Source organism: Lactuca serriola, chromosome 2 (assembly GCF_051521515.1).
Source record: "Lactuca serriola cultivar US96UC23 chromosome 2, Lser_US96UC23_V15, whole genome shotgun sequence".
NCBI lineage: Eukaryota > Viridiplantae > Streptophyta > Magnoliopsida > Asterales > Asteraceae > Lactuca > Lactuca serriola.
In genome coordinates this window covers 153,502,021-153,516,275 of record NC_136409.1, presented here as the reverse complement: position 1 = coordinate 153,516,275, position 14,255 = coordinate 153,502,021, and the positions used below count along the sequence as shown (strand labels likewise).

The window sequence follows — 14,255 nt, the reverse complement described above, 5'->3', positions numbered from 1 at the left end:
AGCTCATTTGTCATTAGGGCTACCTTGACCTTTACAAATTCGTGAATTATGCCATTTGTTCTTGCACTTTTCACATGTGACAGTGGTCCACTTCTTGGACAGTTTATGCCCCTGGGTACCAGGTTCATTGTATGCTCTCTTCCTTTTCTTCTTGGGTCTACCAACCTACAAATGTACATAAGATTAAATTATTGTTCTTCACAAACTGCAATTATATTGATAAATGTAGACATACCTAAACAACATGTTTGGGTGGATGCAACTTGGTTGGGCATGGTGATTTGGGCCATGATGTAACCTGAATCTTCATCACGAGGCTTATCGAGTCGTTTCTTCTGTTGTATGCTTCGATGCTGCTAGCAAGCCTCGATTTGATACCTGTTACATATATAAACGGGATCGTTAGAGTTGCCCCAGGACTTATGTCCCGGTAATAGCCTCCGACAATCAAGTTAGTGTTGATACAAAATGAGGTTGGGTCCTTCTAGTGGAAGGAACCCGATTGTATGTAGAGAGAGAGAGAGAGTTAAAACTTAGCTTCTTATGTGGGTTGAGAGGTATATATAGAGGCGAATGTACCTTTTTCTCGAAGAACAAGCTTTACAACTGTTCATGAGGAGGATGAGATGATCGGTGTACTTTTTGCCTTGGGAAGGAGCAAATGATTGAACTGTCAGAAATGGCCGAACCATACAGAAATGACCGAGAACCGACAGGAAATGGCCGAACCATATGGAAATGACCGAACCGTTGAGAAATGGCCGAACTATCCAGAAATGGCCGAACCACACAGAAATGGCGGAACCGTCGAGAAATGGCCGAACCGTCTGAAAATGGTCGAACCATTTATAAAAGGCCAATGATATATACATATCAACAACTCCCCCAAATTTGAAGTAGGAGCAAGTCGATGTCTGGTCCTGCTTCGGACTTATAGTAGCACGCATTCGCAATTAAATGTCTTAAAGTTCATGTGAATGGTATTTTAGAGTTATAACAATTATGTTCATCTTAACATTCATTCGCTATGACTTTGTATGGTAATGAAACTTTAGTAAATCAAAGGTGTTGCATATGACTAATGTGTCGAAAAAACTAATGTTCTTTGAATTTCCTTAAAAAAGATCCTTCATATAAGTCCCCCAAGTCTAAAATAGGAGCGATTCGATGTTCGGTCCTGCTTCAGACTTATACTACAATGAATTATAGCGCGAGTCATGATTTTGGTTAGTTATAGTGCTAACCATGAATTTCGATTAATTATTAATTATAGACAAGTTACAAACATGTATGTTTGTATTGTATATGGGTCCATTTAGTGTTTACACTTATCCGTTTTTTAGGACGGACCTCATTTTGATAAGTGTCATTTACTGTCGATTCGATAAGTGTTATTTTGATAAACATTGTTTTCACGTTTTTATGAATGTTGAAAAGCAATAAATTGATGTTGGTTTACACACAACATCAACATTCAATTTCAATGGATTTTACCAAGCACGATGTTCATTTATACATGTATAGTTCGTCGATATCCGTTATGTGTCATTTCGATAAGTGCCACTTCGATAAATGTCGTTTTGGTAATTGTATGCATCGGGTGTAGCCTGATATTATTCGATAGCTTTTTTGACTAGGTGCGGTACTAGTCATTTTGATAATTGCTATTTGATTATTTCTCAACTAGTTGCGATACTATTTGTTTTGATAATTATCATCTCGGTAAATTTCGTTTCAATAAATATGATGTTGCCTTATGGTTCATAGTGATAAGCTTTGACTTAGGCTTTACGATATGTGATATCGAATTTGATCAACCTCAGAGTCCCGTGGAATGGACTAAGATATGTAACCGATTCGAAAATTAGTGTTTAATGAACCGTATCATCCATTTTAAACTTAAAGAAGGCCTGTCAAGCCAATCAAAAGTTGTGATTCATATGATTTGCATTATTTACTTAGGAAAGACTTTGTCAAGTTATTTGTGACCAATTATGACAGAACAAAATGTCACATTTGAATGATAAAGCAAGTTGTCAGCTCATACGAAAGTGACGAGTATGAGGCGCACTTTGCACATTATCCATGTGCATTCGTATCCACTTATTAATATATAAATTGTACCTTATGATTCATATGATGTGGTGTAGGGTTAGAAGTATTAGATTTTTTGCTAGAAATTGGTTTTGACATTATATCATTCGTTTTCGAGCAATTAGAGTAAACCGCTTCCAATAAGATAGTACGATTGCATAATCCTTTGAGGTGATTAATGGTCAGTATCATGTGTCATTCTTGAAGCAGTAACATCATGAATATTTGATTCATTTTTTTATACTCAAGTTTTATTTCTAGCACTATGTTGAGCTTGACCCGTTCCCAGAAGTATGCTTGTGAATCTTGTTGATGGTTATTGTTGGAAACGAAGAATACGATCGAGTGTATGGCAAAAGGCAAGACCAGTAGTTGTTTTTGTGTTGGTCAGGGAAGATATCAAACCAATTGCTTTTAAGGCAAGTGTTGGGTCAGGCTGTGGCGCTTTTATCAAACACATGGAGTGCGTTGTTTGTCTCTTTTCGTTTTCTAGTATGGGCCTATCTTTTCCTCAACAATTCAAACCAGCAAACAACAAGGAAAACTTGTAAATGTTGATTGAGTTGTTAATTTCTAGAAAAGCAATTGTGAGAATTGAATACTTTTGGTACACTTTCAAACACTTATGGTCAACGGTAGGGATTTTTGATCATAGCAAGTTGGGTTAACTGCAGGGTGCCAGCCCTTCCCCACTAAAGCATTAGAGACATGTCGTTGTGTGTGTAACCCGATGGCACTTTAAGCACTTTAACTCTGTATTATCAGCTTCATGATCTTCTGCTTTTCTTAACTAATGAAAATAGCCACAGATGTTTGTGAAATCGAGGTTTCATGGGGGTTGTGTTCCCACCATTGCTCGACGAGAACCCTCAGCACTTTTCGTCGAATACTTTGTGTGCGAGATTTTTATTTCTCCTTTGCTAGCCCATTAAGGTGCTATTGTTGAACAATGATCTTCTGAAATAAGCAAAGTTAAGAATCATCTGACCAAGTGTATCAGCTTCAACTAGGGAAGGCGAGTATGAGTTTAAGAAGGAATTCATGTGCATTTTGTAAGCTGTGCTTTTGTGAATAAGAACGTATAAAAAACTTGGATGATCGAACAATAAATGGTTGAGGCGCAGGCGCCCGAACCAATGATGACCGAAGAATAGATGCCCGATCCATAGATAACCGAAGTGTAAATACCGAACACTACGTGAAGCTCAGATACCGAACCATATTTGACCGAAGCTTAGATATTGAACCATATTTGACCGAAGAATAGATACCGAACCATAGATGCTGAATTGAGAGGACCATAATTGAGACGATTTTTCAAGCATTTTGTGTGCATGCTTCGTCTCCAATCTTTTTTGCTTGAAAATGTTAGACACATCCTCTGTTTACCCCTTCAACTCCACCAATAAGATAAGATTATATGTAGACGAGATTGGGAAGATGGAAGCGAAGTATCATGTGGCATAAATAGGCATTGTTAACTGATTTGTTCTTCACGGAAATAGATCAGATATGGATCATAGTCTGATGCTCCAAAATTCACCTTTTAGAATTGGCGGTGAATTTGTATACTTAAATTCACCTTTTAGAATTGCTAGTTTTATTTTTAAGTAGAACCCATTAGGCAGGGTAAAACAATCAAGGAGCCAAATAGCATCGATTTTACGATCAAACCATTGAGGGTCTGAATTATAGAAGCAAACCACTGGCTCGATGAGAACTGCAAGGCGATGTTGATTTGAAATCAAACCATAGAAGTCGAACCATTGGTTGGACAATTTTCCTTCTTCGTTTGTACTGGACAAGTATGATAGAAGTGTTCTATGGGTAATGAGTTTGGCATGAGTCGACATTATTTTTCTACTGGTGTTGTGAATTGAGAAAAAAGCAAGAAACTTGAGTTGCTTTCAAAATTGTGATTATAGAGATTGAGGCAACAACAACAAAATTTTGGTAGAAGTTTGACGGTATTGACCAAGAGATGAGTATAATTTTTCAGGAGTTTTTCTGCAATAATCGTACAATTAAAAGTTGTGGATAGTACTTTTAACTGGCTTTAACGGGCTTTTGACTTGCTTTTTAAAGCCAATCTTCTACTTTTTAAATTGCCACTTGTCATTTTTCTAGATACACATTTTGCCACGTGTGTCAGTTTTTCTAAACAATCACCTTGTGATTTTCCCGCTTAAACTTTCTTTGACATCTATCTATTCCTAATCTTGACCGAATCGCATTCCAAATTTAGTGATAAGGACTTTACAACTACGAAGCGAACTATATGAGGAAGAATATAATCTTCCCTAAAATCTCGGCAACATTTATGAAATCAATTTCAAATTATTCCCCGTATCTCATCTACGCTCCATATATCTACCCATATTTAGGGTTTTTATTTGATTCGATTTCAGCGTTGCAACTATTTTTGAAAATAACATAATAGAGTCCGATTACATATGATTCTTTTCCAATGACCTTCTTCCTTATTGTCGCAACGAAGCTTCAAACGATATTAACTACACATCTACGATGAAAATACATTGGGTTTTGGAAACACTGTAAGTTTTTCTTACTTTAGATTGATTGATTTGAATTTAATCATTTTTCTTTTACATTCTGTCAATAACTTGGTTGGAGCTGGTGCTTCTAATGACGGATATATGATTTGTCTGATATTGCAAAATATCGCAGGTCTTTTTAAACATGCAATCTTTGGAAGTGGATATTGGTGTTGCAAATAAAGTTGACTCATTTTATAGATTAAGCCATGAAGCTTAAGGAGTCTGTCCAATATTTATAGGCTAAAATCAATGAATTAAAGGTAAACATTTTAAAATATGTGATTTTTTTTATTTAATACTTTGCAAATGAGTGATGGTCCACTGGCATGAAGGAAAAAGCTCATACTTATGTTGTTATTTTTGTTCAGTCAATATTAATTTTGACTATTTTGCCAATCTTCTTGATTTGGATCTAGAAAGTCCTGATCGCTTTTGTTGGAAACTATATTTTGCATTATATTTTATATCTTTTTATCAGCAGTTTTTATTTGTTAATTGATAGGGTTTGTTGGTTGGGTGAACTTTAATTGTATATTAGGGTTTGTTAATTGTTAATTGTTAGTAGTCGATATTTTATTAGGTTTGTTAAAAAGCAAAATTTAATTTGTTAATTTTTGTTAATGAGATAATCTAAATTTAATTTAAGGCCCGTTGATTGTGTTTCTGTTCATTTGTGTGTTTGGATCATGCGTGTAGATCTATGACAAGATTCATAAAGAATAGAAAATAATTTTTTCAACAAGCTAACCTATGGAGGACAAAATTTCAATAAATCAAACTAACAGAGGACATTATTCCAAGAAATTATAATGGAATGATGGCAGTTCCAACAATAGACAAGAAATACATTTTTGGTCATTTATGAGAGGTTTGATTGCCATTTAGCATGACTGGTAACAAAAAAAAATGTTTTTTTTAATTTAACACATCATACTCTTATAAAAAAATGAAGGTTTTTTTTATTTTTTATTTATTTTAATTTTTATAGGTGTGAGGCCTTCTCAACATATCTTGGGACAAATGACCTAATTTATGCTCATGTTCTTTTCCACTTGTACAAAGACAAGTAAGTTGCTTTCTAAGTGGGAGAATGGAAATAGCAACATACTTAACTTACTTTTCTTTTTATACATAATCTAAGTAGGTTGCTATTTTCGTGTAGTCTTTTGGAGTTTTTAATGGAAATACATACTTGCAGGTGTAACTATGCAGACATTCTTCTAGAAATGGGTAGGATTTTAGGACCTGAAGGTAATGTAATATCAGTGATGATGAGATTGAAGTGATTAAGGTGAAAAAGATTATTTCTGGAATAACATGGCACAAAAAAATTATGATCATGAAAATGGTCCACTTATTTCATAAAAGATGTTATTTGCAGTCAAACAATATTAGGTTGCAGGTGAAAATAACTCACCTTCCTCTAGATGAAAATAATGATTTTTGTTTTAAGGTTTTTGAGAAAGTAATGAATATTATTGGAGGGGTGGTCAACAATGATTATCAGTTGACTTTCACATAGTAGGGATTTAAATTTAGGCTGAAACACCATGTTTTTTTTGGTATTCACATTACATATTTTGTTTATGTATTTTCTCAATTTGGTCTTCAAAGCTAACATAATGTAATAGTGTAAACAACAATTTTTGATGCTATTTATTTATGGGTAGTTTTACATTTATCTCACTTAGTACTTGCTTTTTATAGAACCTCTTAAATTTTATATGTTCTTCTCCAAATTTGAGTATTTTGACCGCTAAATCAAAAATTACAACCGTCACCCAACACACCATAAGATCGAATAGAGAAAACAAAGAATGTTTTCATGTATTTTATATACATGATTACATTCTTTAAAGAGTTAAAAAAGATAACTCGATTATAAGATATATGGTTTGAATTTTGTTATTGTTTGGTAACTAGCTAAAAATAAACAAAGGCAAGTTTTATTTTCAAATAAGCAATAAGCAGTAATTATCACAAACGTTAATAATTTGAAAATAACAATTAATATGTAAAAGTATCAATTTATATTTATAGTTCAACTATTTAAGTTCATTATTTCTAATATCAAGCCTTAGGTCAAAGCAAAGTTTGACAATTTACAGGGGACACTAAGAATTATATTATTAGAATATTAGTCCTTCAATTACATTCAAATATTCCTTTGATTGGGATATATTTACTTTGGTTTAGTAGGACTTTCAATTAAGGTTTTTTTGAAAGAAAATTTAACTGTTTGTTCTTAGACTCCATGATGGAGCTTTAATCGTCTTTGTAATTGATTATCTCACTTGTCATAATAAGTTGGTCAAATCTATGTTAGTAACTTTTTTATGTGACAATAAATATTACCAAAGATGGTTTTCCATTTACTTATAATATTTTATAAAGTATTATAATACTTTATGTTAATGAGAGGGTTACATAACATATAACTTATTTTATTATTTATAGCTTATCCATATCAGTATAAGTCTTATATAATATTGTAATAATATAATTATAACATAAAATGTAAAATATAAAATATATTTATTGTATATAAATTCATTTATTAAGTTGTATAATGTTAAATAATTTTTTTTATTATAAACATGAAATGATATCTTTTAAAAAAGATTTTACATAGTTTTGTTTTTTTTTATGTATGAAGCAAAAGTAGAATTCTAACATGCACAAGAAATGAAATTACAATGTCATTGCATATTTTTAAATTAACAAAAAGTTTCAATAAATAGAAGTAGAATACTATTAACAAAAATTGAAGTAAAAATTGAAGTAAATATGACTAACTAAATTATGGTTATTTATGATTAAAACTGTGTTTTTTATTATGTTAATGTTATTTTAATTTATCAACCCGTGCAGTACACGGGTTATAACCAAGTATTATGAATAAGTACCATTGTCGGATCAAATGGTACAACTCAACTTAATATATTGGTAAAACTGAAAAAAAAATCTTTATATATTGGCTTTATAATCGAATTTGTCCTTTTATATATTTTTTATTCAATTAAGTCCCAAAAACCGGTAATCGTATTCAATTTAATCATTTTACTGGGTCAACAGGTCATCAAACTTTCAAAAAGTACACTTTTGTCACAGATTTCAAATTTTGTTACAAATTTGGTCCAAAATTTACACTTTTGGCATAGATTTTAAATTTTATTACAAATTTGGTCAAAAATTTACCCTTTTGGCATAGATTTCAGAATTTTATTATGAATTCATCATAACTTTAGTTTTTTTATGTAACACCCATAAAATTCATGAAAATTTTAAAAAATCATCATTGCTTACAAATTGTTTCCAAAATAAGATTCATATCAGAGAAATCCCAAAATCGTAAAAACAAAACATGAGGAGGTGCACGATCACACCTTCGCCTTCTTGTGATCCTCTGAAGTAGTTGAAACATAATCTAAAACTGTAAGCCTAAAGCTTAGTGAGTTTCCCCCAAAATACCAATATATAACAAATAACACAATATAATAACAGCATGCAATGGGTCCACATCTTTACAGACTGGATTACCCCTGAGCCCAAAACATAAGTCTGGCTTATTGTACAGGCCCACAACTTATGTCTGGCTTGCTCCCGGGCCTGGTCAGTCAACAGATTAAATACCGCTAAGCCCTCAGTACAAGTCTGGTATGCCCTGTCCGACCCTCAGCTCGTATCTGGAATGCTCATGAGCCCTCAGTATGAGTCTGGCATGCCCTCCATAGCCCTTAACTCATATATGGCATACTCCAGGGTTTGTTGGCTACAACACAAAGCAGTACAACCTCAACCCAACCCAAACAATATGTCGATATATAATAGATAATATCATAAACAGATAACATGAAATTCACAGGTAGTCCTACAAATCTACTAGTGTAACGCTCTAAAAATTCCAACCAATTTAAGCTTTTCAAAAACAACCCAATTTCATTAAGTTATTACAAAAAGTTTTTCAATACATTTATTATCAGAGTATTCCTAGAACCATATCATAAAACAGAATCACGAGGAGCGGTACGATCACGTCTTTGCCTTGCCACGGTCTCCTGAAGTACCTGAAACGTTAAACCGCAACTGTAAGCCCGAAAGCTTAGTGAGATACCCCCAAAATACCAACCACATATACCATACACATAACATATCATAACATAACAGATCAGAATAGCCATGCACTTCGGGTCTACTGTGTGACTGGTCCGCCGCATCGGGCCTTCAGTCCACCTGGTCCACCCTTTGAGTCTAGCCATATCCATCGAGTCTACAGTGTGGTTGGTCCGCCCGCACCGGGCCTTCAACCCACCTGGTCCACTCTCTGAGTCTATAGTATGACTGGCCCACCCGCACCGGGCCGTCAGTCGGCCTGGTCCACTCTCCGAGCCTCGGCACATCTGGTCCACCCTCGTGGGGCCTACAGCCTATTCAGACAGCTCGTTGGGCCTTCGGAATATCCGGTCTGCCCTGGGTATGTTGGCCTATAGCACAAAGCAGGACCCGCCTCAACCCAACCCCAGTCAACCAACCATGTGTACATAAACATATAATCATATAACGATTAATCCCCAATCAGCCGATCTAGCATATCACATACATAGCATACTCTAACTAGGATTCCGACCTAACCGGTCACTAACATAGCATCATCCTATTTTCCAGGATTTTGACCTTAACCGGGTCTCTAACATATACCATCCTAACTACCAGGATGCAAACATATAGCGAAGCAATAACATAACAACTACCTGAATTTCCATCCGATAAAAGGTCGGCCTTGGTGTCGTAGACCTTGCCGATATAGCGAGGATAACTCACCTTGCAACTGCTGACTGAAGATATAAGATCACGTTGCTCCAACCTCCGAAACGAACTCCACTACTTATCAATACCAAAAGACTGAACTCAATAAATACCAACAATTACCAAAATACCCCTGGAAGTCAACTGGTCAACTCTTGGTTAAAGTCAAAGTCCTCAGTCAAAGTCAACCTTCCTGACTGACTCTACTCGTCGAGTCAACCCACTGACTCGTCGAGTCCCTATACTTAGAAACTCCCAATCCACGACTCAACTCGTCAAGTCGCCCCAAGACTCGTCGAGTCCAACAAACTCTGAGTCATTTCTCGTTCAACTCACCGAATCGTCCTTCGACTCACCGATTCACAGCTCAACCAAAAAGGTTAGGACTTCACGACCAGACTCACCGAGTCCAAGAACAGAGTCGCCGAGTCCAAGGCAATCTTCAACAGACTCGCTGAGTTGTTCTTCCAACTCGTCGAGTCCATGCACGTATTCATACAACTCGTCGAGTGCACCCATGTGACTCGCCGAGTCCAGACGTGACATCTTCATCCAGATGATTTCAGGCCATCCCAAAGCTTCCAATACTTAGATTTGGACTCCTAGGGCCAGATTCACACGTAAAGTTTCCAACTTTACATGCATGCAAGGCTCAACAAGCTCCAACAAGATAAAAATGAAGGTTTAAGGTAAGGACACTCTCAATCACGCCCCAAAGCTATCACTTTCTGATCACATGGCTCCAAACTAACCTAGATCTGAAGTTGCAACCTCGGATCTAGTCTCTATACCCGAAATAGATCCCAACCATGCTAAAGAACCCCAAATCACACACCATGGAAGAAATAACAAAGAAATAGTTTAAGGTAAGGTCCTCTTACCTCAGGGATGACTCTAAAATGATGTAGACTTCAGATCCACAAGCTCTCTTGATGTTATCCTCAACTTCCTCCAACTTTCTCTTCACCAATTCCTTCTTCAAAGCTTCACTCTTCTCAACAATGGAGCCATACACGAGATGAGGGTTTCTAGATCTCAAATGGGTAGCAAAGAGGCTAAGGGTGGCTATAATGTAATTTATATAGGGCACAACTCTCGAAATTAGGGTTTTTTCCTTTCAGCACCAACTCACTGAGTCCAGTCGCCGACTCGCCAAGTTGGTCACTTAACACTTGACAAGTACCGCGACTCAACTCGCCGAGTCTATCCATCGACTCCCCGAGTCGACCTTCCTTATTTACACCAAGAACCCTGAACTTGCACCTCTGAACTCGGGGTGTTACAATTCTCCCCCACTTAAATTTGGCTTCGTCCTCGAAGCCTGCATCAACACATCCCAGATGACACTCTTTCAATACAGCCCCTGGTCTCAACCGACCCAGGTTCCTCCAATCAATGCTAACCATCCTCTATAAAGTCCAACTCTTCCCTCCTAGAGTTACGACAACTGATTCAATCCGGCCACCGGCTTCTTTCTCTGACAACAACCCTTACTGCACCTGCACGTGCCACTGAGCTAAACTTCACTCTACATTATCCATGTAGAGCAACTGCTATTCTCGAACTTCCATAAACTCTGAATCTGCTTACAAGGACTCTCGCGTCCATGCACTGCCTTCCGTTAACATGATCAATACTTAGAGCCAGACCATATCAATTATCATCCCCTGATGACGCCTTTTCTCACTCTCCTCGAACCGATCCACTAACACATATAGAGTCTTCAGCATGGCTGGACCGCCTTACCAGGCCTTCAGCCTATCTGGACCACTCTCGGAACCTTCAGCATGTCTGAACCGCCCTCCTGGGCCTTCAGCCTGTCTGGACCGTTCCCCGAGCCTTCGGCCTGACTGTTACGCCTACAAGCCTTCAGTCTGTCCGGACCGCTCAAAACTGTCTTATGTCACCCTAAACCATTCCTTCCGGAAGTCTCTCCCATACATACTGTTCTAGCCCACTTGGGGTTACGAACTCTAATTCCATTCCTTATACTCGAATCCCGGCCTATCCCTAGGCCCAACCTTGGTCTGTATCCCGCCCCACTCGTCTGCCATGTACTCATACCAGCCCACACTCTTGGCTGACTGAAACACTGTTGAATCCCAAACAGCTAATCAACCTCAAATACTTGTCGATTCTCCTGAGAATTTTCCAATTCTCCCCACTTAGAGCACTGAATACCAACCACCGGTGACCCAACCGACATCACTTACTCAACAAATTCTCTTATACTTGAACTGATTCTAAACGAGCAACCTCCATAAAACCACATTTCGACATTGCGCATCTCGAACTCTATGGGAGTTCGACTCCCCGCTAAACACTTCTCAAAGCACAATTGCTATACCCAACAACAAGACCATACAACCAAATTCTAACCATCAATTCCTTGGATGCTAACTGATTCCAATCCCCTAACTACCGACCCCTCAATAATACTATAAACCTGAAAGACTGAACGAATACAATACCATGAGTTAAGTGAACGAGACTAGCAGATATAATACTCCATAACAACCATAAGGTAACAAGATATCAAGAAGGAAACATACCCGCAGCTGAATCCTGCTCTGACCTGACCTCCTCTGCTATAAGCTGAAAAGCACGCCCTTGAGCCCTCGAGGGCTCTGCTCCACCCTGACCTCCACCTGTAATCCTCAAGGTGGCTGGTGTTGGAGCCTGCACCGGTCCTGCAATAAGTTGTGGACAGTTGGACCTCATATGACCAACCTTATGACACTGGTAACAAATCCTCATATCCTGAACCGGGGCTGACTGGCGGCAATCCCTTGCGTAATGCCCCTCTCTTCCGCACTTGCGGCACGCACCACCGGATCTACAAACTCCGGTGTGACCTTCCCGCACTTCCCACAAGTGCGGCTGCTCTGATCTCCCAACCTAGAATCAACGGTCTTGGACCGTTTCGGCGTAGGCTACGACTGCGTCGGGGACTGCCTCTGCTCTCTCAACTGTAACATCCCCCTCTGGCACGTATCACAATATTGTCTGCTTTGGGCCACTCGGCACGAGGACTTCCCAGGGGGTCACCCATCCTGGTACTACTCCCGCCCGAGCACGCTTAACCGCAGAGTTCTTATGGGATCTGCTGCCCTCACGGCTTTAAAACGCGTTGTGATAGGGAAGGTATCCACACCCCTTATAAGGAATGCTTAGTTCTCCTTTCCACCCGATGTGGGATCAGATCTAACCCACTTTCACCCTCCATTATAGGGTTCGATGTCCCCGTCGAACACATCGACCCGTGCCCTGGCTCTGATACCATTTGTAACATCCCCCTCTGGCACGTATCACAATATTGTCTGCTTTGGGCCACTCGGCACGAGGACTTCCCAGGGGGTCACCCATCCTGGTACTACTCCCGCCCGAGCACGCTTAACTGCAGAGTTCTTATGGGATCTGCTGCCCTCACGGCTTTAAAACGCGTTGTGTTAGGGAAGGTATCCACACCCCTTATAAGGAATGCATAGTTCTCCTTCCCAGCCGATGTGGGATCAGATCTAACCCACTTTATAAAGTGGGTTAGATCTGATCCCACATCGGGTGGGAAGGAGAACTAAGCATTCCTTATAAGGGGTGTGGATACCTTCCCTATCACAACACGTTTTAAAGCCGTGAGGGCAGCAGATCCCATAAGAACTCTGCAGTTAAGCGTGCTCGGGCGGGAGTAGTACCAGGATGGGTGACCCCCTGGGAAGTCCTCGTGCCGAGTGGCCCAAAGCGGACAATATTGTGATACGTGCCAGAGGGGGGTGTTACATCAACTGTAACTCAATCTCCAACTCACGCTGCTGAGCGGCCTCTTACAACTCCAGCAAGGTCTCGCACCTCTGCATAGACACAAACTACCTGATGTCCCTCTTGAGCATACTCAGGTATCGGAACATTTGAGCCTGCTTCGAAGCAAACTTAGGGCAAAACATCTCCCTCTCAATGAACATCCTGGTGATCTCCATCACCGACTCTAAATCCTGCTTCAGTTCCAAGAACTCTTGAGCCAACCTTTCTCTCTCAACCTGTGGAACATAACGAGTGCTGAACATCTCTCGAAACTGATCCCAAGAAACTACAGCCCTCTACGCATCCGAATATGACCCCGTAGTCAACCTCCACCAATCCTTCGCCCCGAGCCTCAACAGGTTCAGAGCACACCTCACCATCTGATCAGCAGGGCATGAACATGTGAAGAAACATCCCTCCACATCTGACAACCATCACATAGCAATAATCGGATCCTGAACTCCATCAAACGTAGGGGGCTTCATATTATCGAAGTCCCGATATTGAAAGCCTCTACCGGCTCCTCCCCTGCCGCTGCTACAGCCGCTGTAGCCGCCGCGGCAGCCGTCTCTGTAAGAGCTGCATAGCGCTCATCAAAATACTCGACCATGGCGGTCTTGATCGACCCAAACAGTTCCGACAACTCGGCCTGGAACATAGCAGCAACCTCATCATGCAGGATCTCACGAATCCTAGCATCCAACTCGTATGTGCTATGACCGATAACCTCGGGTGGTGCTGATCCACCCTGACCGCCCCCTCCTACTCCCGATCCTGACCCGGATCCGCTCCCAGCATGCCTGAAAGCCTACAACCATCATGACCAACCCATTAAGACCTCAAAATACCCAAAATGCCCTCAAAAGTCTAACCTGGTCAACCATGGTCAAAGTCAAAGTCAACGGACAAGGTCAATAGTCCATGTTGACCCAACTCATCGAGTGCACCTATCAACTTGTCGAGTTCCTTTAGTATTCATAGAGGCGGAAAAAACCCCAG

General features: G+C 39.3%; 1 long non-coding RNA gene across 1 annotated transcript; it reads left to right on the top strand.

Annotated features, from left to right (window-relative positions):
* Positions 1 to 4,092: 4,092 nt before the first annotated feature.
* Positions 4,093 to 6,019, top strand: LOC145087070 (uncharacterized). Its single transcript, XR_013700727.1, has 4 exons — positions 4,093 to 4,649; positions 4,783 to 4,912; positions 5,641 to 5,718; positions 5,851 to 6,019. It is a non-coding gene; the product is annotated as an uncharacterized LOC145087070 (long non-coding RNA).
* Positions 6,020 to 14,255: the final 8,236 nt, after the last annotated feature.